The 24480-nt window shown below is 43.3% G+C and overlaps 1 protein-coding gene across 1 annotated transcript in view; it reads left to right on the top strand.

The window, feature by feature from the left end:
- The window catches only part of LOC139576613 (single-stranded DNA-binding protein 2-like), a 91562-nt gene that overhangs the window by 50266 nt on the left and 16816 nt on the right, over positions 1-24480 (top strand). The gene's annotated exons all lie outside the window — the stretch shown is intronic.

The raw sequence follows: 24480 nt of genomic DNA, 5'->3' as shown, positions 1-24480 counted from the left end.
GTAACCCGGACGACGCTGGGCCTATTGTGCGCCGCCCTATGGGACTCCAAATCACGGCCAGTTGTGATACAGCCTGGAATTGAACCAGGGTCTGTAGTGACACCTCTACCACTGAGTGCCTTAGACCGCTGCGCCACTCAGGAGCCTGTGAAACTACTGTGGAACTTCTCACAGCAATTTTTTCTTCGCTTCGAAAAGCAAGTTAACCAAGTCTGTTTTTACATCCATTGAGAATGACAATAGTTCCTTAACGTAGCCTATTTGAAAAATATTTCCAACTCTCTCCCTTTCCATAACCAGTCAGCATGAAAGGGGAAAAAATGTTATGCTCTGATGATGGAAATGTCATTAAAAAAAGGCTACCTGATTACTTCTTATGCTTGCGCAAATAGCCTACAGCTGTGTCGGTCTGTCTGGAGCTCACTGGTGCAGGAAACTGAGGTTCCAGAATATTTTATACAATGTTGCAAGTTTGCTAGCACCAGCTTCAGGCAGGACCCAAGTTAATAGTTGATACAATGTTTCAAGTTCGTTTCAGACAGACCATGCATAGCCAATGTGATTTATAGGATATTTATTTTTATCAGGATATTTTCTACCTGGCTGGCTGCAATGTTTTTATTTATTGGCTATTTTTACATATTGGCAATGGCAATAGAAGTTACTTTTACATTTGTATCATTTTCATTTAGATGGATTAACCACAGGACATTGATTTTGAGATATGACAACTTTATTATAAATGAAATGAAACTATTCCACGAAAATGTGCATATAACTGGCATGCAGATCAGTAGGAATGGTACGATAACTTGGCACTCCAAATGGAAAAGGTTGCCGACCACTGGTGTGGCCTATTAGGAGCATAACGGCAGAATCTGCCAAGGCCAGCAGCAGCGGGAGGAGGAGGAGGGTCTGGACGGGAACAGGTTTTTTTCTTCTGGTTTTAATTGCAGTTCTTAAAGCATCAGGCAAAGTAGCCTACATATAGTTGATTTTATTCAAACATAGGGTGTGTCTATATATAGACAAATACACATTTAAAAATGTTGACCAATCAATTGGTCAAAAGAACAGACGACTCTCGGTCGTAACAGGGAAAGTCATGTAAGCATGTCCAGAGCCTGAGCTGGAATGTGTATAAACACTTCCTTTGTCTTTTCTCTTTCTCGCCTGAGGGAGGTGGAGGTGGAGGGGTCTCCTGCTTTTTGAAGTTGTTCTTTCTCTGGAGCCAGTCTGACTCATCAGATTTTGTGTGGCGTGGTTTATTGAGACGCATTGTTGAGAGTGCACAGGTCGTAGCTTTTTGCTTTCTCCTCTCTCTCTCTCGCTGCAGGCCTAGTGGGCAACTACTCCCCCCACAGACCCCCTCTCAGGGTAGTTGGAGGCAGATAGGGAGGTGGGGGCACGGTGCACAGTGTGTGGAAGAGGTGTGCGTGTATTTGTGTGTGCAGGAAGATGATGCTGATTCTGGTGATGATGTGTGATGAATAGTCTCCTGGGAAACGAAGCAGCAGCACTGTGATGATGTCATCCTGGCTCTGGGGAGAGGAGCGCTGGAGGGCGGCCCGACCTCTGAGCCCTGAGAGAGAAGGGTGGGGTGGGGGGAGTGAGAGAGTGAGGAATGGAAATTGGAGGGTGAGGGAGAGACAATGAGGGGGGAGAGAACAAGGGGGAGAGTGGGGGATGGAAAGGGAGAGAGCTATGAAGAGAGAGAAAGTGGGAGAGATAGATGGAAAGAGAGAGGGAGATGGAGAGGGGGGGGCTGGACAGAGGCAGCATGAATCTGAGTCACAGAAAGAGGGAAGGAATGGAAGGAAGAGAGGAATCTCATCTTGCCTATTCCCTCTTCATCCTGCCTCCTCTAAATCTTACTGGTAACAACACCAGACACAGTCTAACTACATAACTTCATAGAGAGAAACACAATTACTGGCAACAATTCATCTTTAGAAAACTCCACAGTTTCAGCTTCTTCTATTACTTTCGGTAAATGCATAAATTAAGTACAGGCATGCATGTGGTGAGCAAAATAAATGGCACAAATTTGTCCATGTTCTTCTTCTGGATGTAATCTGTGGGTTGTAATTAGCCAGGGTCACTTTCAATTAACGGTGATTGTGAGATCCAATCAGAACCAATCTACCACACAGATACTGTAGCTACTTTACACAGCTCAATTAACAGAGATAGGGAGACCATTATGGTCGGCGTTATTGAAAAAGGAAAACACCTTGATTTGATGCGGTTCATCATTTGTTTCAATCGTCTGACTTTGAGGCTGATGAAGATGTAATCAAGCATATTTGTGGTAATTCTTTTCAGACAGCTAATTACTGTTCGGGATGGATAGAGAGAGTTGAGTCAGTTCTTTTAAGATACTTCCTGTGCTCAGCTCATTCCATGGTGTCAAGGCTTTGGTATCCATCTGTATTACTATACTATTGTATTATCTGTGTGTCTGTGTGTGTACTTTGTGTGCGTGCGTGTGTGCGTGCGTGCGTGCGTGCGTGTGTGCTCGCATGCGCAACTGTGTGTGTGAGAGTATACATTATGTGTCTGACGTGAGCCGGTATTCCAGGAAATCCAGGGAAAAGTGAGGGAAGAAAGAGTGATGAATGAAGTGGAGAGTCCTGCTGTATTGATTTCATCTTCAGTCTGGGTGTTTCAGCCAGGGAAACAACGTTTACAGTTCTGCTAAGTGCTTTTTAAATTGCCTTCTCCATGCTAAATGAGCAAATTTCATTCGAGGAGGGACACGGAGTCATCAAAACAAGCTATTTTTACATTATTTCGATCAGCTCGGAAATGGACCAATTAGAAGCTAACTCACAGAATATTGCTTTTCTGTCTTTCAAACAAGGTTATAATAGTTTTGGGATTTTATTTTATTTTTTATTTCAAATTCAGTTTAGTTTCAGTTCGTTTTCACACCGTATTTGCTCACCGTATTTGCTCGTTTCGATTTATTTTTAGTTGTATAAAACTATCTCTATTTGGTTTTTATATTTTTATTTTCACTTTTAGTGTTAGGGGCGGAAAGCATGCGTGGGAGGCTAGGAGCCATTGATGTTGTATAGTTTTTTGGGATGTCACTACTTTCAACTGGGGGGCAGTAATACATAAGGTGATGGGTTAAATTTAAATTATTAAGTCAGTCTCATTGTGACTTGGATTTAAAAAGAATAGCGCTGAGACTGGTGCAAAAATAAGGAAGAAGGAAACTTCCTCTCGCCCATGTTTACACCAATCCAATGCTTTTTAACTTTAGTAGTACATGTAAGAATCGAGTTAGCTATGTAGCTATTTTTCGCCCTGTTAGCTAGTGATAGTGATCAGATTATCTATATATTGACAAGATACTGGACTGACCGCTCTAACAATGGGAATAAATGTCCAGAAAGGCAGAAGGCAGGCGGGAGAGGGCAGGATCAGGAGGGGACATTCTAGCCAATGACAGGGCAGATACACGTGTGAACAACAGGAACAACGCTGATATAACAGTTTTTTCTCAAAGTTGCTGGAATGCCAATTTACACCGAGTAAACACCTTCCTAATATTTAGTTGCTCCCCAGTATGCCCTCAGAACAGCCTCAGTTTGTCGGGGCATGGACTTTACAAGGTGTCGAAAGCGTTCCACTGGGTTTCTGGCCCATTTTGACTCCAATGCTTCCCACAGTTGTGTCAAGTTGGCTGGGAGTGGATCTCTAGCTCGTTCCATCTCCTCCCACAGATGCTCAATTGGATTGAGATCTGGTGACTGGGCAGGCCACTGCAGTAAGCTGAATTCACTGTTCTGTTTTCGTTTACTATAATAACCTTGCTTTTAAGAATAAGACTTCGATCCACGCAGGTCAGTGAGATTGTTCCTGAGGATTCTGTGAGAGGTTGGAAGGTAACAAAGAAGCGGGATGATTCTCAGTGTTATGTGGTGACACTATAATGCTGTGCCAATGTTCTCCCATATCAGGTCCACAACAGTCATACTCCATTAGTTTGATCTCTGGATTGGGCCTGTAAAGAGAACCATGTAGCATCACTCACCTCTCTAGTTTCTGACCCATTTTCTAACATTTAATCCAGCTCTTTTTAGAGCCATGATAAGTACTAGTCTCATTTGTAGCTGTGTCTCCAATCTCCATCACGCAGAGTACCACTATAAGCCTAGCAAGCCAGGCCAGGCTATGTAGACACCACTAAACTCTACCCTACTTCTTGCCAGCTAATCCTGCCTCCTTGTCCAGCTCTTATAGGCACCACTCATCTAGCTGACTTCTATCCCATTTCTTATCAAGTTAATCCCCCTACCTTTTTGAAACAATGGTCTATACTTGTTCTGCTTTATTGATATCACACTATTATCAGAACTAATTTCTTTGTGATCATAGGGAGTTGAACACAAACATGAGCAAATTAAACAGGATGGAAAGAGAATCATGCCAGCATGAAATTGCTTGTAAGACCTGTAAAAGCAACTCAAGCATGTTAACAAAGCCCCTACCACACACACACACACACACACACACACACACACACACACACACACACACACACACACACACACACACACACACACACACACACACACACACACACACACACACACACACACACACACACACACACAACTTTGGGTAGAAACTGACATTTAAACACTGGTTTTCTTATTGAAGAATTGCATATTATTTTACAAAGGCTATGCGTGTGTGTGTGTATATATATGTTGGTGTATGTGTGTGAGGATGTATGTACAGTACAATATAAAGAGTTCCTCAGCTGTTGGTTGTTATCGTGCGTGTGCTTTATAAATTCAACTGTGTGTGTGTATGTCAAATCAAATCAAATTTGATTCGTCACATGCTTCCTTAAACAACAGGTGTAGACTAACAGTGAAATCCTTGCTTACGGGACTTTCCCAACAATGCAGAGAGAAAGAAAATAGAGAAATAATAGAAAAGTAAAACGTAATAGTAATAATAATGTGTGTTTGTGTGAGCAGAGTGCTCATCCAGCATGAAACGCTGTTTCTCAGTCAGACAAGAACAAGTGCCAATCAGGTTTGTAACTAGAACGAGTACAGCTAAGACAGGAAGGGACTTTTCGTAGCAGGTTAGGATAGCATGTTTGCTAACCCTAACCTTTTTACTAACCTTAACCTAAGTCTCCTGACCTTATACGTTAATTATCCTAACCTGCTGTGTAAATTCTCCTAACCTGCTACGAAAAAAGTAATATCCATTCTAAGCTTTTCTCCCTTTAGTCTGTACTGCCAATCAGGCTTCAGGCTGCTAGGCTAGGTGCTGCGGTGCGGTGGGGAACCTGCCTGTGGTATCAGGCAGGCTCCCGAGTGGTGCAACAGTCTAAGGCACTGCGTCTCAGTGCAAGAGGCGTCACTACAGTCCCTGGTTTGAATCCAGGCTGTATCACATCCGGCCTTGATTGGGAGTCTCATAGGGGGGTAGGCCGTCATTGTAAATACGAATTTGTTCTTAACTAACTTGCCTAGTTAAATGAAGGTTAAATTAAATACTTCTTTTTTTTAATCACTGGGGGGATGTTAGCTCTGACACTGTGCTGTTAGGGAGGAGAGCAGATCAAGCACAAAGCAACCTCCTCTGATGAAGCGATCTCTCTCGAAGTACAAGAACTCACACATACAGACACACTAATATACTCATGCATAGACAGACACACGGGCCAGGAATGATACATACACACGCATGCATACATATTCAACCAACTCCAATACCTGCTCAAGCCCCACACCCCCTTTCTACCCCCCTCCACCTCCTATCTCTACACACGCTTTCTCCCCCATTCCTCCCCTACACCCATGCACGCACACAGACACAGACAGGTATTTTTGGGGGCCTCTGCCAGGGATCCAGGGAAAGTAGGGTGTGGTAGCTGAACACAAGGGACTGCTCTGTTTAACTGGAAACACCCTTGTCCTGATATGACCCTGTCCCCTACGTACACACACACACACACACACGCACACACACACACACACACACACTACTCTCCACACTCCACCCACTAGCAAACAGTCTATGAGTCATTCCTCAAGAAACCCAGAGAAAATAAATATCATGATTTTGGGGATTTTCACAAAATGTAATCCATAGAATAGGCCTTTGGAGAAAGGATTGTTGACATATATGTAACATTTGTATCTAAAAGCATAATTGAGAAATACTTGATTAAAGTTGGCATATTTATGACGTTTTGGCCTTACTCAGGCCTCCTTTAAGCAAAAATGGATGTCATATGAAGCTTTACCGTTTGCTCTGTGATATGAGTAGTATTTTGATTTCAATACAAAAATACATATATGTATTGACAAATATAAACATGAATATTGAAAATATTGAACATAAAATACACTACAGGAATATCAAAGTTCCAAAGTGGGATCTCTGCTAGTTTTAAAGTTATGGCCAGTTTTTTGAGAAATTGGTATAGTAGGCAATGTACAGTAACCAATCACAGCCTTTCTTTTACTTATATCATTGCACATCCTGCAAATCACCAGTAGATGGCAACCATTTTGAATCCATTTTCACATTCACTCTGTTGGTAATGCTTACAAATTGGATCATAACGCTAAAAATGGCAGAGATCCCACTCTGGACATGTATATTCCCGTATAATATATTATGTTCAACAATATATGGAAACATTTGCCAAATATAAAATGAAGTCAATATTCATGTTCATATTTTTCAATATTCATAAATGTATGTAAACAAAAGTTATTGAAATCCAAAATACTACTCATATTACAGACCGAGCAGTAAAGCTTCATATGACACAAACGTTTGCTTTGTAACACCTACAGATGAAACACTATGGAGTCTTAAAGGAGGCCTGAGTAAGGCCAAAATGTCCTAAATATGCAAACTTTTAGATACAAATGTAGAATATATATCAACAATCCTTCCTTCAAATGATTATTTTATGAATGACATTTTGTGAAAATCCCTCAAATAATAGTCTTTTTATGTCTGGGTTTTGTGAGGAATCACTCCAATGACTCTCGATGCCTGTGTGTGTGCCTGCACTTTCCTGCCTGTTAGTACAAGCCTACCAGAGTGCATTTCTGTGGCTGTGATGGCCTCATCACCTTATTACATTCCCCAATCATGACATCACAGGGTACTTACCAGGACACAATGTATTTAGAAAGAACACACACATACAAGTAACTGCCTCAATAAAGGAAACAACAAGTTAATGTGTCTTAATAGGGCGATGGGCCACCACAAGCCAGAACACCTCCAGTACGCCTTGGCATAGATTATATCGTCTGGAAATCTATTGGAGGGATGTGACACCATTCTTTCACAAGAAATTCCATAATTTGTTTTTATTTTTTATTATTATTATTATGTTTTTTTATTATTGAATTTTAAAAGATGCAATCTACCTGCAGTGAAGCCGCTCAACATTTACATTATATTCAGTCATCTAGCAGACATTCCCATCCAGAGGGACCCACAGGAGCAAAAAGGGTCAAGCGCCCTGCCCAAGGGCACAAGGACAGATCCCCCACCCAGGCGAAACGGGGACCCGAACCAGCGACCTCTCGGCCACCGGCCCAAGCTCCCAACCGTCAGGCCATCAACCATCCAAGACCCCCGCCCCCCCACCCAAGCCACCGTCCCCCTTCAACCCAACCAAAACCCACCAAAGACCCAGTGTAACAACAACCAACAAACAGAACAAAAGAGAAAAAATACAAAAATAAAGGAAAACAGCAAAAAACAACAATGTAAAAACAAAAGACATCAAGGACAACAAAAATCAAAACAGCAAGGCCTACTTATGTGTTTGGGTGCATGTGTGGCACTATTTATATGTGTGTGTGTGTGCGTTTGAATGCGAGTGTGTGTATGCATGTGTACGCACGTACAATTTGGTTTTGTTGATGGTGGGGGAAAACACTGTCTCAGGTGCCGCTCCTGAATCTCCCATAATTTTCCGATTGGGTTGAGATATGGTGACTGAGACTGCCATGGCATATGGTTTACATCATTTTCATGCTCGTCAAACCATTCAGTGACGACTCGTGCTCTGTGGATGGGGGTATTGTCATGGAGGCCAAAATAAAGGCCTGCAAAGCATTTTTATACATGACGGAATGTTAATTGCTTCATTAACGCCGGAACCACACCTGTGTGGAAGCACTTGCTTTCAATATACGTTGTAGCCATCATTTACTCAAGTGTTTCCATTATTTTGGCAGTTACCTGTATACATAAACCTAGAGATTCTTTCAGTTTGTAACATTTGATTCTATTAATCTGCTTTTACATATATTTTTCTGAGCAGGATCAATGTGTGGTTGTGTGTATACATTTTGTATTTATCACATAAGCACATTACCAGGACATACTCTCTTGGATCTACTGGCTTAGCGCATTGTGGGTGCCAAGCTGATTGGTGGACCAATGGGGGGTGGAGGAGATGGTTGTGTGGGGGATCGAAGGGACCCCCAGTCTGTTTCCAGGCAACAGAGCCCTTCTCTCCTCCAATCTCCTCGACTCTCCTGTTTTTAAGCCAAGCTGAGGAGCAGTGTGAGAGTGACTCACAGGAGAGAGAGAGAGATTTGTTGATGGTGGGGAGCAGATATGGAGCTGTTTTTACCAGTTTAGTCAGAATGAAAATGAGAATGTGATTGTCTTGTGACAGTCGTGCTAACGTTGAGAACAGTTCACAGACCATAGCAGAGAGATGTCACCTGAAGAGCTAATAGCTTGTGTGTTAGCAGCTGATTTGTAAACCACTGTCTACAACTTTCTGAATTTCATATCATGTTAAACTATAACTTCTCTCTACAATAACTACTTTTTGCTTGCTTACTGTTTTCTCTGCGTCTGTCTTTCACCCACTCTAACAGATAGACATTGTTACAATAAGCTGACTATCTTCAGATAAGTCACCTCTCTCATCTCTCTCCCTCTCTCATTCCCGTTCTCCCTCTCTCTTTCTTCTCTCTCTCTCTCTCTCTCTCTCTCTCTCTCTCTCTCTCTCTCTCTCTCTCTCTCTCTCTCTCTCTCTCTCTCTCTCTCTCTCTCTCTTCTCGCTCTCTCCATCTCCCTCTGTGGTCTCTTGCACTATCATGCTTGTAGTCTAGCAGTCCCCAGGAGTGTGTTTTCCGCTGCTGTGTCATGTCACACGCGTGTTTGGACATGTCGGGGAGGCGTGTTTGCACTCTTCTGGAGTGAGAGTGAGGGCAGTGGGGAGGACAGGGGCAGAGATGGGTTGGGCTGAGGACTGAGGGCAGGGGGGAGGACAGGGGCAGAGATGGGTTGGGCTGAGGACTGAGGGCAGGGGGGAGGACAGGGGCAGAGATGGGTTGGGCTGAGGACTGAGGTCAGGGGAGTGGACAGGGGCAGAGATGGGTTGGGCTGAGGACTGAGGTCAGGGGAGTGGACAGGGGCAGAGATGGGTTGGGCTGAGGACTGAGGTCAGGGGAGTGGACAGGGCCATGGGAGAAGGGGAGTACATGGGCAGGGGTAGGCTGGGATGAGGACTGAGGGCAGGAGTGAGGACATGGGCAGGAAAGAGGTATGGGGAAGGGCCTCCCTGGTGGCATTGGTGGTAGGTTATCTCTGTGACCCAAAGTGGCTGTGATGGTGTAGTAGACTGACGGCCATATCTCACCATAACAGTCTCTGACAATTAGTATCTACTTTCCCCTGATACAAAATGAATCCATATACAGTGCATTCGGAAGCTATTCAGACCCCTTCACTTTTTCCACATTTTGTTACGTTACAGCCTTATTCTAAAACTGATTAAATTGTTATTTTTTTCTCATCGATCTACGGTCGTGGCCAAAAGTTTTGAGAATGACACAAATATTAATTTTCACAGTCTGCTGCCTCAGTTTGTATGATGGCAATTTGCATATACTCCAGAATGTTATGAAGAGTGATCAGTTGAATTGCAATTAATTGCAAAGTCCCTCTTTGCCATGCAAATGAACTAAATCCCCCCCAAAACATTTCCACTGCATTTCAGCCCTGCCACAAAAGGACCAGCTGACATCATGTCAGTGATTCCCTCGTTAACACAGGTGTGAGTGTTGACGAGGACAAGGCTGGAGATCACTCTGTCATGCTGATTGAGTTTGAATAACAGACTGGAAGCTTCAAAAGGAGGGTGGTGCTTGGAATCATTGTTCTTCCTCTGTCAACCAAGGTTACCTGCAAGGAAACACGTGCCGTCATCATTGCTTTGCACAAAAAGGGCTTCACAGGCAAGGATATTGCTGCCAGTAAGATTGCACCTAAATCAACCATTTATCGGATCATCAAGAACTTCAAGGAGAGCGGTTCAATTGTTGTGAAGAAGGCTTCAGTGCGCCCAAGAAAGTCCAGCAAGCGCCAGGACCGTCTCCTAAAGTTGATTCAGCTGCGGGATCGGGGCACCACCAGTACAGAGCTTGCTCAGGAATGGCAGCAGGCAGGTTTGAGTGCATCTGCACGCACAGTGAGGCGAAGACTTTTGGAGGATGGCCTGGTGTCAAGAAGGGCAGCAAAAAAGCCACTTCTCTCCAGGAAAAACACCAGGGACAGACTGATATTCTGCAAAAGGTACAGGGATTGGACTGCTGAGGACTGGGGTAAAGTAATTTTCTCTGATGAAACCCTTTCCGATTGTTTGGGGCATCCGGAAAAAAGCTTGTCCGGAGAAGACAATGTGAGCGCTACCATCAGTCCTGTGTCATGCCAACAGTTAAGCATCCTGAGACCATTCATGTGTGGGGTTGCTTCTCAGCCAAGGGAGTGGGCTCACTCACAATTTTGCCTAAGAACACAGCCATGAATAAAGAATGGTACCAACACATCCTCCGAGAGCAACTTCTCCCAACCATCCAGGAACAGTTTGGTGACGAACAATGCCTTTTCCAGCATGATGGAGCACCTTGCCATAAGGCAAAAGTGATAACTAAGTGGCTCGGGGAACAAAACATTGATATTTTGGGTCCATGGCCAGGAAACTCCCCAGACCTTAATCCCATTGAGAACTTGTGGTCAATCCTCAAGAGGCGGCTGGACAAACAAAAACCCAGAAATTCTGACAAACTCCAAGCATTAATTATGCAAGAATGGGCTGCCATCAGTCAGGATGTGGTCCAAAAGTTAATTGACAGCATGCCAGGGCGGATTGCAGAGGTCTTGAAAAAGAAGGGTCAGCATTGCCAATATTGACTCTTTGCATCAACTTCATGTAATTGTCAATAAAAGCCTTTGACACTTATGAAATGCTTGTAATTATACTTCAGTATTCCATAGTAACATCTGACAAAAATATCTAAAAACACTGAAGCAGCAAACTTTGTGAAAATTAATATTTGTGTCATTCTCAAAACTTTTGGCCACGACTGTACACACAATACCCCATAATGACAAAGCAAACCAGGTTTGTAGAATTGTTTGCAAGTGTATTACAAATAACAATTTGAAAAATTACATTTACAGAAGTATTCAGACCCTTTACTCAGTATACTGTTGAAGCAGCTTTGGCAGCTTTCTCCCATTCTTCTCTGCAGATACTCTCAAGCTCTGTCAGGTTGGATGGGGAGCGTTGCTGCACAGCTTTTTTTCAGGTCTCTCCAGAGATGTCCGATTGTTTTCAAGTCCGAGCTCTGGCTGGGCCACTCAAGGACATTCAGAGACTTGTCCCGAAGCCACTCCTGCGTTGTCTTGGCTGTGTGCTTAAGGTCATTGTCCTGTTGGAAGGTGAACCTTCGCCCCAGTCTGAGGACCTGAGCGCTCTGGAGCAGGTTTTCATCAAGGATCTCTCTATTCTTTGCTACGTTCATCTTTCCCTCGATCCTGACTAGTCTCCCAGTCCCTGCTGTTGAAAAACATCCCCACATCATGATGCTGCCACCACCATGCTTCACCGTAGGGATAGCATTGGCCAGGTGGTGAGCAGTGCCTGGTTTCCTCCAGATGTGACGCTTGACATTCAGGCCAAGGAGTTCAATCTTGTTTTAAGCACTCCAGATAATCTTGTTTGCATATTCTGAGAGTCCTTTAGGTGCCTTTTGGCAAACTCCACGAGGGCTGTCCTGTGCCTTTTACTGAGGAATGGCTTCCGTCTGGTCACTCTACCATAAATGCCTGATTAGTGGAGTCCTGCAGAGATGGTTGTCCTTCTGGAAGGTTCTCCCATCTCCACAGAGGAACTCTGGAGCTCTGTCAGAGTGACCATCGGGTTCATGGTCACCTCCTTGACCAAAGCCCTTCACCCCCGATTGCTCAGTTTGGCCGGGTGGCCAGCTCTAGGTAGCGTCTTGGTGGTTCCAAACTTCTCCCATTTAAGAATGATGGAGGCCACTGTGTTCTTGGGGACCTTCAATGCTACAGACATTTTTTGATACCCTTCCCCAGATCTTGTCTCGACACAATCCTGTCTCGGAGCTCTACGGACAATTCCTTTACCTCATGGCTTGGTTTTTGCTCTGACATGCACTGACCTTATATGGGGGCTCCCGAGTGGCACAGCGGTCTAAGGCACTGCATCGCAGTACTAGAGGCGTCACTACAGAACTGGGTTCGATCCCGGGCTGTATCACAACCGGCCATGATCGGGACTCCCATAGGGCGGCGCACAATTGGCCCAGCGTTGTCCTGGTTAGGGTTTGGCCGGGGTAGGCCATCATTGTAAATAAGAAATTGTTCTTAACTGACTTGCCTAGTAAAATAAAGGTTAAATAACAATAAATAAAAAATATAGACGGGCCTTTCCAAATAATGTCCAATCAATTGAATTTACCGCAGGTGTACTCCAAGTTGTAGAAACATCTCAAGGATGATCAATGGAAACAGGATGCACCTGAGCTCAATTTCGAGTCTCATAGGAAAGTGTCTGAATACTTTTGTAAATAAGGTATTTCTGAAAACCTGTTTTCGCTTTGTCGTTGTGGTGTATTGTGTGTAGATTGATGAGGAAAAACATTTACTTAATCCATTTCAGAATAAGGCTGTAACGTAACAAAATGTGGAAAAAGTGAAGGGATCTGATTACTTTCCGAATGCACCGTATCATAGTACCACAGAATCCACCCAGGACAGTGTCTTTCATCCATCTGAAAATATTTTATATTGACTCCACCTCACTAGGACTTTAATCTCTTCCCCTCTGCGCTCAGTCTAAATCTCTTATCTCCTCTTTGCGTTGGAAGACCAGGTCAGATTGTGGAAGAGTAGTGCAGTTCAGTGCAGCTCCTAGCCCTTTGTGGCTATCATTTACACTCAAATAAATCTCTGGATGGGTGTATCTGACGCAGCATCTGCCCACAGACCCACCTCTCGTATTATAGTGTGTGTGTGTGTGTGTGTGTGTGTGTGTGTGTGTGTGTGTGTGTGTGTGTGTGTGTGTGTGTGTGTGTGTGTGTGTGTGTGTGTGTGTGTGTGTGTGTGTGTGTGTGTGTGTGTGTGTGTGTGTGTGTGAGAGATACTGTTATGGCTTTATGGCTAAGAGATGTTTACGATGGCTGATAATGACATCAGTGATAAAAGGAATGCAGTCAGTTAGGGTCCTAACTACTGCTGATGCTGCTGTAGACCCACCTTCAATTACCTGAGTGAGAGAGCAGGTACAGTACATACTGTATATCAACATTGTCCTGTGATGGAACAGTACAGGGGCTGTTTGGGTTATTGTGCTGGAGAGCAGTGTGACTAAGGTGACCACATGTCCCGGATTGTGCAGGACAGTCCCGCATTTAATAAAAAATTAACCCCTTTAACCCTGTTCTGAGGGCTAAAGGGGGTGCAATCCAATATTAAGAAGGCGTTCCTAATATTTTGTACACTCACTGTATATCATAAGGATGTGGTACTGGTGATGTTAAAGGCTCAATGCAGCCATTTTTATCTCAATGTCAAATTATTTCTGGGTAACAATTAAGTACCCGACTGTGATTGATTGTTTTCAGTCAAAATGCAACTTCTCAAGCAAAACATTTTTCTAGAACTGTCTGGGAGTGGTCTGCGTGGGGAGGGGAAAACTGAAAACTAGCTGTTATTGGCAGAAAGGTTTGGAACTCTTTCTTATTGGTCTATTAACAAATGTACAGTCTGGTGATGTCACCAGGCAGTCCAAAACTCCATCCCACCAAAACAGGCTGAAATTTCAGGCTGTCTTTTCAAACAGCTCTTACACTAAAAAGGCATTATCATAATTTTCACAATTGCACAGTATTATTCAAACCTCATAGTGGGAAAATATACACTGTCCACATACTTTTGTATATATAATCTTCAAATGAGTGAATTCCGCTATTTCAGCCACACCCGTTGCTGACAGGTGTATAAAATCGAGTGCACAGCCATGTAATCTCCATAGACAAACTTTGGCAGTAGAATGGCCTTACTGAAGAGCTCAGTGACTTTCTACATGGCACCGTAATAGGATGCCACTTTTCCAACAAATCAGTTTGTCAAATTTCTGCTAGAGCTGCCCCAGTCAACTGTAAGTGCTGTTATTGTGAAGTGGAAATGTCTAGGAGCAATAATGGCTCAACCGCAAAGAGGTAGATAAGCTCACAGAACCGGACTGTCGAGTCCTGAAGCACGTAGCGTGTAAAAATCGTCTGTCCTCGGTTGCTACACTCACTACAGAGTTCGAAACTACCTCTGTAAGCAACGTCAGCACAATAACTGTTCGTCGGGAGCTTTGTGAATTGGGTTTCCATGGCTGAGCAGCAGCACACAAGCCTAAGATCACCATGCGCAATGCCAATCTTCAGCTGGAGTGGTGTAAAGCTAGCCGTCATTAGACTCTGGAGCAGTGGTTCTCTGGAGTGATGAATCACGCTTCATCATCTGGCAGTCCAACGGACGAATCTGGGTTTGGCGGATGGCAGGAGAACGCTACCTGCCCGAATGCATAGTGTAAAGTTTGGTGTAGGAGGAATAATGATCTGGGGTTGTTTTTAATGAGCATACAATGACATACTAGATGATTCTGTGCTTCCAACTTTGTTGCAACAGTTTGGGGAAGCCCCTTTCCTGTTTCAGCATGACAATTCCCCCGTGCACAAAGTGAGGTCCATACAGAAATAGTTTGTCGAGATCGGTGTGGAAGAACTTGACTGGCCTGCACATAGCCCTGACCTCAACCCTATCGAACATCTTTGGGATGAATTGGAACGGCAACTGTGAGCCAGGCCTAATCGCCCAAAATCAGTGCCCAACCTCACTAATACTCTTGTGGCTGAATGGAAGCAAGTCCCCGCAGCAATATTCCAACATCTAGTGGAAAGCCTTCCCAGAGGAGTGGAAGCTGTTAAAGCAGCAAAGGTGGGGACCATACTCCATATTAATGCCCATTGTTTTGGAATTAGATGTTCGACGAGTAGGTGTCCACATACCTTTTGGTCATGTAGTGCATATAAAACACAGGGTAATCACGTTTTTGACTGCACTGGGCCTTTAAACATTTCTCCAATCATTGTTGAGATCTGATATTGGTTGTTCCACCAATTCAGTGCCTCTTGAGAAGTGTAACTTGGTATAAAAAAAGAAATAATAATTAACATGGTCATAAAGACCACATATTCAACTTCATAAAAAGCTAAATTTTTCCCATCTCAAGAGGTTAAATAAGAAAAGTGTCTATTAAGTGCCAAATCTCCTTGTGACAGGGGGAATGGAAACTTGTTGTGTGCAGCAGGGAGTGGCAATTGAATGCAAGCTTCATTAACAAAAAGAATATTGCTTTAACATTTCTAGCCTGTCTATCTATGGGTAACAGGGTTGACGTGTTATGCTCCACCCGCTCAGTTTTCTGCCATAAAACACCAGAAAATGGCCAAAAAGATTAGGACCAGCTCACCTGCTTTTTCACTATGAATTGTCTATTAGATGTTCAATGCACTTTAGCAAGCCTTTATTCATATAAAAAATCTGATTTATTGAATTCTCCATGCGGTCTATATTAAAGAACAATTCATTTAATATAACAGGCTTTTAAAATTCAATATTGGTGCACAATTTCTACTTAAAATAGAGGGACGCAAAAGGAACTATTTACGTGGAACGAACATGCTACTTCACTTAATCCCGTTTTAAAAGTCTCCCTTACTAACTCTTTTACATTCCCTGAGACCAACCAGAAATGTTTCCTTGGCCAAATAGTCCCAGATATTGCAGGACATTTTTGAATGTACTACAAAATCATCCCAATGTCTTGCATTTGGGTATTTTAAAATGTGGTCACCCTGTGTGATACTAGTGAAGAGAGGAGAGATAGGGGAGGAGACAGGGAATGTAACACGAGGGAGATATGGCAAGAGAGGGAGAGACAAAGACAGTGGAACTATAAATAAGAAGGAACTATAAAAAAAGAGCGAGAGGTAGATTGAGAGACTGATTTAGGATTCACAGTCAAAGAAAGAGGTTATAATCTCACTACCTATTTCCCATGCACCCAGCCAAACCATCTCTCTCTGTTTTCCTAATGGAGGGATAGATAAGAGAGAAGTTATTTAACTGAAGGGTTCTCTGGGGTCTGTCTGTGTGGACGTGCACCCTGAATGTGATAAATATTTACTCCTTTCCTGAGTTTGAGCCGGATATTTTGGCTAAACAGCAGAGATCTGAGAGGAGCATGTGAACTCTAATTTCCATCTCAACATGTTTGTGTTTCCCACTGCCTGTTATGGCACAGGACAGGACAGGACATAAACAAATCAAATCAAATTGTATTCGTCACATGCTTCGTAAACAATAGTGAAATGCTTACTTCTCAACAATGCAGAGAGAAAGGAAATAGAGAAATAATAGAAAATTAATAGCACATAATAATGAAAGTAATAATAAATACACAATGAGTAGCGATAACTTGGGGTTCCAATATCTAGTCGATGTGCAGGTGTACAAGATAGTTGAAGTAGATACAGTGGCTTCAGAAAGTATTTATACTGCTCAACTTATTCCACATTTTGATGTGTTACAGTCTGAATTCAAAATGTATTAAATATACACTACCGTTCAAAAGTTTGGGGTCACTTAGACATTTCCTTGTTTTTGAAAGAAAAGCAAATTTTTTCGTCCATTAAAATAACATAAAATTGATCAGAAATACAGTGTAGACATTGTTAATGTTGTAAATGACTATTGTAGCTGGAAACAGCTGATTTTTCAATTAAATATCTACATAGGCGTACAGAGGCTCACTATCAGCAACCATCACTCCTGTGTTCCAATGGCACATTGTGTTAGCTAATCCAAGTTTATCATTTTAAAAGGCTAATTGATCATTAGAAACCCCTTTTGCAATTATGTTAGCACAGCTGAAAACTGTTGTTCTGATTTAAAGAAGCAATAAAACTGGCCTTCTTTAGACTAGTTGAGTATCTGGAGCATCAGCATTTGTGGGTTTGATTAGGGGCTCACTTTTTTTGCAGTTTTGCTTTCGTGCCTTATTGCAAAAAGGATGCATGTTTTGGAATATGTTCATACTGTACAGGCCTCTTTCTTTTCACTCTGTCATTTAGGTTAACATTGTGGAGTAACTACAATGTTGTTGAGCCATCCTCAGTAGTCTCCTATCACAGCCATTAAACTCTTAACTGTTTTAAAGTCACCATTAGCCTCATGGTGAAGAATTCCTGAGTGGCTTCCTTCCTCTCCGGCAACTGAGTTAGGAAGGATGACTGTATCTTCGTAGTGACTGGGTGTATTGATACACCATGCAAAGTGTAATTAGTAACTTCACCATGCTCAAAGGGATGTTCAGTGTCTGTTTTTTTCTACCCATCTACCAATAGGTGCCCTTCTTTGCGAGGCATTGGAAAACCTCCCTTGTTTAATCTGTGTATGGAATTAACTGCCTGACTGAGGGACCTTACAGCTAATTATATGTGAGGTACAGAGATGAGGTTGTCATTTAAAAAATTATTGCACACAGAGTGAGTCCATAAAATATATTTTTACTCATAAACTTATTTAGGCTTGCCGTAACAAAGCGGTTGAATACTTGTTGACTCAAGACTTTTCAGCTTTTTATTTTTTTGTAAAAATGTCTATAAACATAATTTCACTTTGACATTAGGGGCTATTTTGTGTAGGCCAGTGACACAAAATCTCAATGGAATCTGTTTTAAATTCAGACTAACACAACAAAATGTAGACAAAGTCAAGTGTTGTGAATACTTTCTTTAAGGCACTGGAATGTATTTGGAATAGAGTGACTAGGCAACAGGATAGGCAAACAGTAGCAGCAGCTTATGTAAAGAGTAAAACAAAGTTAGTGCAAAAGGGGTCAATGCAGATAGTCCGGGTAGCAATTTGGTGAACTATTTAGCAGTCTTATGGTTTGGGGGTAGAATCTGTTCAGGGTCCTGTTGGTTCCAGACTTGGTGCATCGGTACCGCTTACTGTGCAGTAGCAGAGAGAGCAGTCTATGACTTGGGTGACTGGAGTCATTGACCATTTTTTGTACCTTCCTCTGACACTGCCTGGTATAAGGGTCCTGGATGGCAGGAAGCTTGGCCTCAGTGATATACTGGGCCGCAAGCACTAACGCCTTATGGTCGGATGCCAAGCAGTTGCCATACCAGGCGGTGATGCAACCGTTCAGGATGCACTCGATGGTGCTTCTGTAGAACTTTTTGATGATCTGGGGAGACCTGCCAAATCTTTTCAGTCTCCTGAGGGGGAAAAGGCATTGTCGTTCCCTCTTCACGACTGCCTTGGTGTGTTTGGACCATGATAGTTTGTTGGTGATGTGGACACAAAGGAACTTGAAACTCTCAACCCGCTCCACTACAGCCCCGGGAGCGTGTTCAGCCCTCCTTTACCTGTAGTCCACAATCATCTCCTTTGTCTTGCTCACGTTGAGGGAGAGGTTGTTGTCCTGGCACCACACTGCCAGGTCTCTGACCTCCTCCCTATAGGCTGTCGCACTGTTGTCGGTGATCAGGCCTACCACCGTTGTGTAGTCAGAAAACTTAATGATGGCCACCCAGTTGTGGGTGAACAGGGATTACAGGAGGGGACTGAGCACACACCTCTGAGGGGCCCCCGTGTTGAGGATCAGCATGGCAGATGTGTTGTTGCCTACCCTTACCACCTTGGGTCGGCCCATCAGGAAATCCAGGATCCAGTTGCAGAGGGAGGTGTTTAGTCCCAGGGTTCTTAGCTTGGTGATGAGCTTGGAGGGGACTATGGTGTTGAACGTTGAGCTGTAGTCAATGAACAGCACTCTCACATAGGCGTTCCTCTGGTCCAGGTAGGAGAGAGCAGTGTGGAGTTCAATAGAGGTTGCGTCATCTGTGGATCTGTTGGGGCGGTATGAGAATTGGAGTGGGTCCAGGGTGTCTGGGATGATGGTGTTGTTGTGAGCCATGACCAGCACGCGCACACACAGACACGCCTCATGCAGTGATGTAGGGCTGTTGCGGGTATCGTATTACCGCCACATCGGCGATCTTGAGTCATGAAGGCAGTCAAATTCCACCTGACAGTTTAGTCACGGTAATTAGGCTTCTCCAAGCACATCTTTTAGACAACTAAAAGATGTGCAACATGAAAATATTGTCTCATTTACATTGTGTAATTTTAACTAGCCCCGGCGATAGGCTATCCAAAGTCAATCCAACTTTGCCACGGTCTCACACTAGCCGGCTGAAGTTAATGGACGAAATAATTAAAGTAACTCTTCCCACCTGCGAAAACACAAGAGACACCCACATCAAACCACACCCCAAAACCAACTCACGTTTCAATTCAGTCATCATGACAACTAGCATTTCTTAATGAACCAAATCTAAAATGAGGTAAATCAGGAAGTGCAGTTGCCCTATAAACCTTTCTGCCTTGCAATTGAAAAGTGAGTTGGGCAGTGAGCGAGCGGTGGCTCAGGAGTGAATAGTGAAGCGTGCTGAAATATCTCTGGTCGCCATGGGAGACGTTGAATAATGCATGGTGAATAATGCATGGTAAAAGCAAAGGAATTTTCTCATCTCTCAGACAAGCACAACCAGTCTTTTCTCTCCTGGCTTAGTCTTAACGTTTGGTTTCCACCACTACTGGTTTCCATTCTCAGTACAGTTCTAGGGAACGGCCCCAACCACACACACCATTAGTCTACAGAGTAATTACCAAATAGTAACTTGATACTCTTATTTACACCAAGTTGTTTTCCTCGACAAAATCAATTCAGACCCGCCAAACCCAGATGTGCATCAGTGTGTGTGTGTTTCATGCAGAGGGGCATCTTTTCTCCATTTCCTCTTCTCTCATTCAGGAAGTGGACTAATGGCATTTGAGAGGATGGAGGGAGTGAAGAAGAAAGGTGGGGGTCGAGGGCACAGGAGAGAGGGAGGGAGCTGTTAGTGAGTTCCTTCCTGTGCTGTGTCATTTGTATTTCCTGTGGTAATGGTGACCTTGAGACCAGTAAGACCCCCCCACACACACACACACACAGGCTGAGGTAGGTTAGACTGAGACAGAGTTAGGTAGTATAGAAGAAGAGCAAGGCAGAGTGAGACAGTTTGGCTGTTTGAGTCAGACAGAGTGATCCAGACAGTGAGACAGAGACGGCACAGTGTGTTGGGATTCCACTCACGTCTATCCGAGTCTCTTTATTCTCTTCTGTAATCAGCTGACATGAGTTCCTCCCTCCCAGTGTTGGAACACACCCGAGGAACACCACTCTCCCCTGACACACACACACACACACACACACACACACACACACACACACACACACACACACACACACACACACACACACACACACACACACACACACACACACACACTTGGAGAAACACAAAGAATGCAGGTGCACAGAACAGTGCTACTATAGGAATTAATAGAAATATATAGAAATTAATAGCTATAGATGAATAAGTAATGAGAAGTATAGAGATAAAAAGTTAGATAAAACTGTACAGTAGATAGATACAGTATATGTCAAAGGGTGGAGAATTGACAAGTTGTTTGGAATCTGGGTTGAGCAGGCAGCGTGAAGTAGAGGCAGACCACAAAAGAACAGTTTTAAACATGCATTTTTAGGCCGTGGTTACGGAGTATTCGCCCCCACGCCACTCCGGAAACCTCTTTCTTAAAGCTAAGGATTCGGATCACGTTCTGCGCATGTGTTATTTTTACACACATATTCGTTTTTCTAACATAGCTGCTGCTCATACTCCCCCTCCCTTCACTCCCCCTCTTCTGAACCATGATGATGTAGCCTATCTCCGCCTCACATTTCTGAACAGCTGAAGAAAAAAAACCTGCGGCGATTTGAACGACCATTCCAAAACATATATATTATGAAGGCTAAAACTTTCTCTGTCCATCTGTTGAAACGTATATCGCAGTTGCACAAGCAGGACGCAGTCCCTACTCTTTGTGCACATTTTGTGTGATGATGTAGGCTAATCTTTATAATTGCTGCCATATCGTTGTTTCTGGAAAAAGAACACTACTTGGCTGTCTTCCTCCTGCACAGCTTAGCCAATGTTTACAATGATGATGAAAAAAATTACATTCAATCGCTAATTAGACTATGTGTCTGTCTTGCTGCATTCCACCTCTGGGCACCTTCCAGGCAGCTGAGCGGTGCCATAGTTATGCCATATATGCTGATATCGTGGTGAGAGTAAATAGCTGCATGTAACTCATTAGCTAAGAAGAACATGAAATCGCTAGACTGCCTCTTTGTGTCGTGCTTATGTTTGCAATACTGACAACCTTTGTACGATCACATCAATAATGTATTTTGTGTACAACATGTAAATAGCTGCATGTAGCCTACTCCCCTCCTGAAAAAAGAACATGAAATCACGCTCTTGCTTACTGAGCCATGGAATGTAATAGACAGTTCGAACAGTTTTGCGTACAACATGAAGTTTGTAGGCTACCCCAGTCACCAGACAAATGCGATGAAGGAGTGGGGAGCGGCAGCTACGTAGGCAGCGGAGTGGACACTCGGCTACGTTAAAAATGTAAAAAAAATCCTGCACAGAAATATCCATATTTTTTTCCTGGGCATATTGGGATATAGAAACTGTGTCCATAGCCACTCCATCATTTAAGGCATGCCTTTTTTTTTTTTTTTACGTAGCCGAGTGTCCACTCCGCTGCCTACGTAGCTGCTGTGCTGAGTGCTCTGCTGCCGCTCCCCACTCCTTCATCGCATTTGTCTGGTGACTGGGGTAGCCTACAAACTTCATGTTGGCAGGTGTCCATTTTCTCTATTATACAACTCAACACAAACTTCATTTGCTTTCCCCAAACATAGTTGCACAAAGGCTCCACCGTGAATCCAGACTGCATCACCTACTGTGGGCTTCTGTCTAGAACAAGAAAAGAAAGGGGTTTAAATACGCACATCCGAAATCACATGATCATCAATTAGCCAGTGGGAGCTCTTGGTTCACAGCGAGTGCAATTAGTCACACCTGTGACATTGAGTATATACAGTGCCTTCAGAAAGTATTCCTACCCCTTGTCTTATTCCACATTTTCTTGTGTTACAGCCTGAATTCAAAATGGATTACATATATTTTTCTCACCCATCTACACACAATACCTCCATAATGACAAAGTAAAAGAAAATAGTTTTTCAAAAGTTTTGCAAATGTATACAGAAATATCTAATTTCTCAAGTATTCACACCCCTTTGCTATGGCATTGAGCTCAGGTTAATCCAATTTACTTTGATCATCCTTGAGACGTCACTACAACTTGATTGGAGTCCACCTGAGGCCAATTCAAAAATATGGAACAACTCTGCATAGAGCTGGCCGTCTGACCAAAGTGAGTAACCGGGCAAGAAGGAGCATGGGTCAGGAAGGTGACCAAGAACCCAATGACCACTCTGACAGAACTACAGTTTATTGGCTGAGATGGGATAACTTGCCAGAAGTACAACAATCTCTACTGCACTTCACCAATCTGGGCATTTTGGGAGATTGGCCAGACAGAAACCACTCGTGAGAAAAAGGCACATGTCTGCACGCCTGGAGTTTGCATGGCCTGATTGGTGGAGTGCTGCAGAGATGGTTGTCCTTTTGGAAGGTTCTCCATCTCCACAGAGGAACTCTGGAGCTCTGTCAGAGTGACCATCGGGTTCTTGGTCATCTCCCTGACCAAGGCCCTCCTCAGATTGCTCAGTTTGGCCGTGCGGCCAGCTCTAGGAATAGTCTTGGTGTTTCCAAACTTCTTCCATTGAAGAATGATGGAGGCCACTGTGTTCTTGGAGACCTTCAATGCTGCAGAAATGTTTTGGTACCCTTCCCCAGATCTTGTCTCGACACAATCCTGTCTCGGAGCTCTACCGAGTATTCCTTCGACCTCACGGCTTGTTTTTTGCTCTGACATGCACTGTCAACTGTGGGACCTTATATGGGGGCTCCCGAGTGGCACAGCGGTCTAAGGCTTATATAGAAAGGTGTGTGCCTTTCCAAAACATGTCCAGTCAATTGAATTTACCCCAAGGGTACTCCAATCAAGTTGTAGAAACATCTCAAGGATGTTTAATGGAAATAGGATGCACCTAAGCTCAATTGAGTCTTATAGCAAAGGGTCTGAATACTTATGTAAATAAGGTATTTCTGTTTTTATTTAAATACATTTGCAGAAATTTCTAAAAACATGTTTTTGCTTTGTCATTAGGGGGTATTGTGTGTAGACTGAAGAGGAGAAAAGTTAATTTAATCAATTTTAGAATAAGGCTATAAAGTAACAAATTGTGGAACAAGGGAAGGGGTCTGAATACTTTCCAAATGTACTGTATATAGCACAGTGTGAACACCTGTAGAATGGATGCTGAGGTTTTAGTGTAATACTAGACTGTCCTGAGATCAGTGTAACAGTATGGTTAGCATAGTGTAACCCTGTAACAGTATGGTTAGTGTAGTGTAACCCTGTCCTCCAGAGTGGTGCTGTGAATAATTTAGATGACAAATGAGTGTGCCAGGAGGTCCAGGTGTTCTTCTGAGTGGGAGGGGTGAGAGTGTTTCCACTGCTTCAGGTTTCCTCAGTCACATCGCACACCTCAGAACTCAAAACGTAAAAGGTCCAATGCAGCCATTTTTATCTCAATATAAAATAATTTCTAGGTAACAATTATGTACCTTACCATGATTGTTTTCAATTAAAATTTAAAAAACAAACAAACAGCTTCTTAGCAAAGGGCAATTTCTCAAGCAATAATTTAGCTAGGACTGTTTCGGGTAGCCTTCCACAAGCTTCCCACAATAAGTTGGGTGAATTTTGGCCCATTCCTCCTGACAGAGCTGGTGTAACTGAGTCAGGTTTGTAGGCCTCCTTGCTCGCACAAGCTTTTTAAGTTCTGCCCACATATTTTCTATGGGATTGAGGTCAGGGCTTTGTGATGGCCACTCCAATACTTTGACTTTGTTGTCCTTAGGCCATTTTGCCACAACTTTGGAAGTATGCTTGGGGTCATTGTCCATTTGGAAGACCCATTTGCAA

This window comes from Salvelinus alpinus, chromosome 5 (genome assembly GCF_045679555.1).
Source record: "Salvelinus alpinus chromosome 5, SLU_Salpinus.1, whole genome shotgun sequence".
Lineage (NCBI taxonomy): Eukaryota > Metazoa > Chordata > Actinopteri > Salmoniformes > Salmonidae > Salvelinus > Salvelinus alpinus.
The sequence above is the reverse complement of the archived record's forward strand: the minus strand, read 5'-3'. Positions and strand labels throughout refer to the sequence as shown.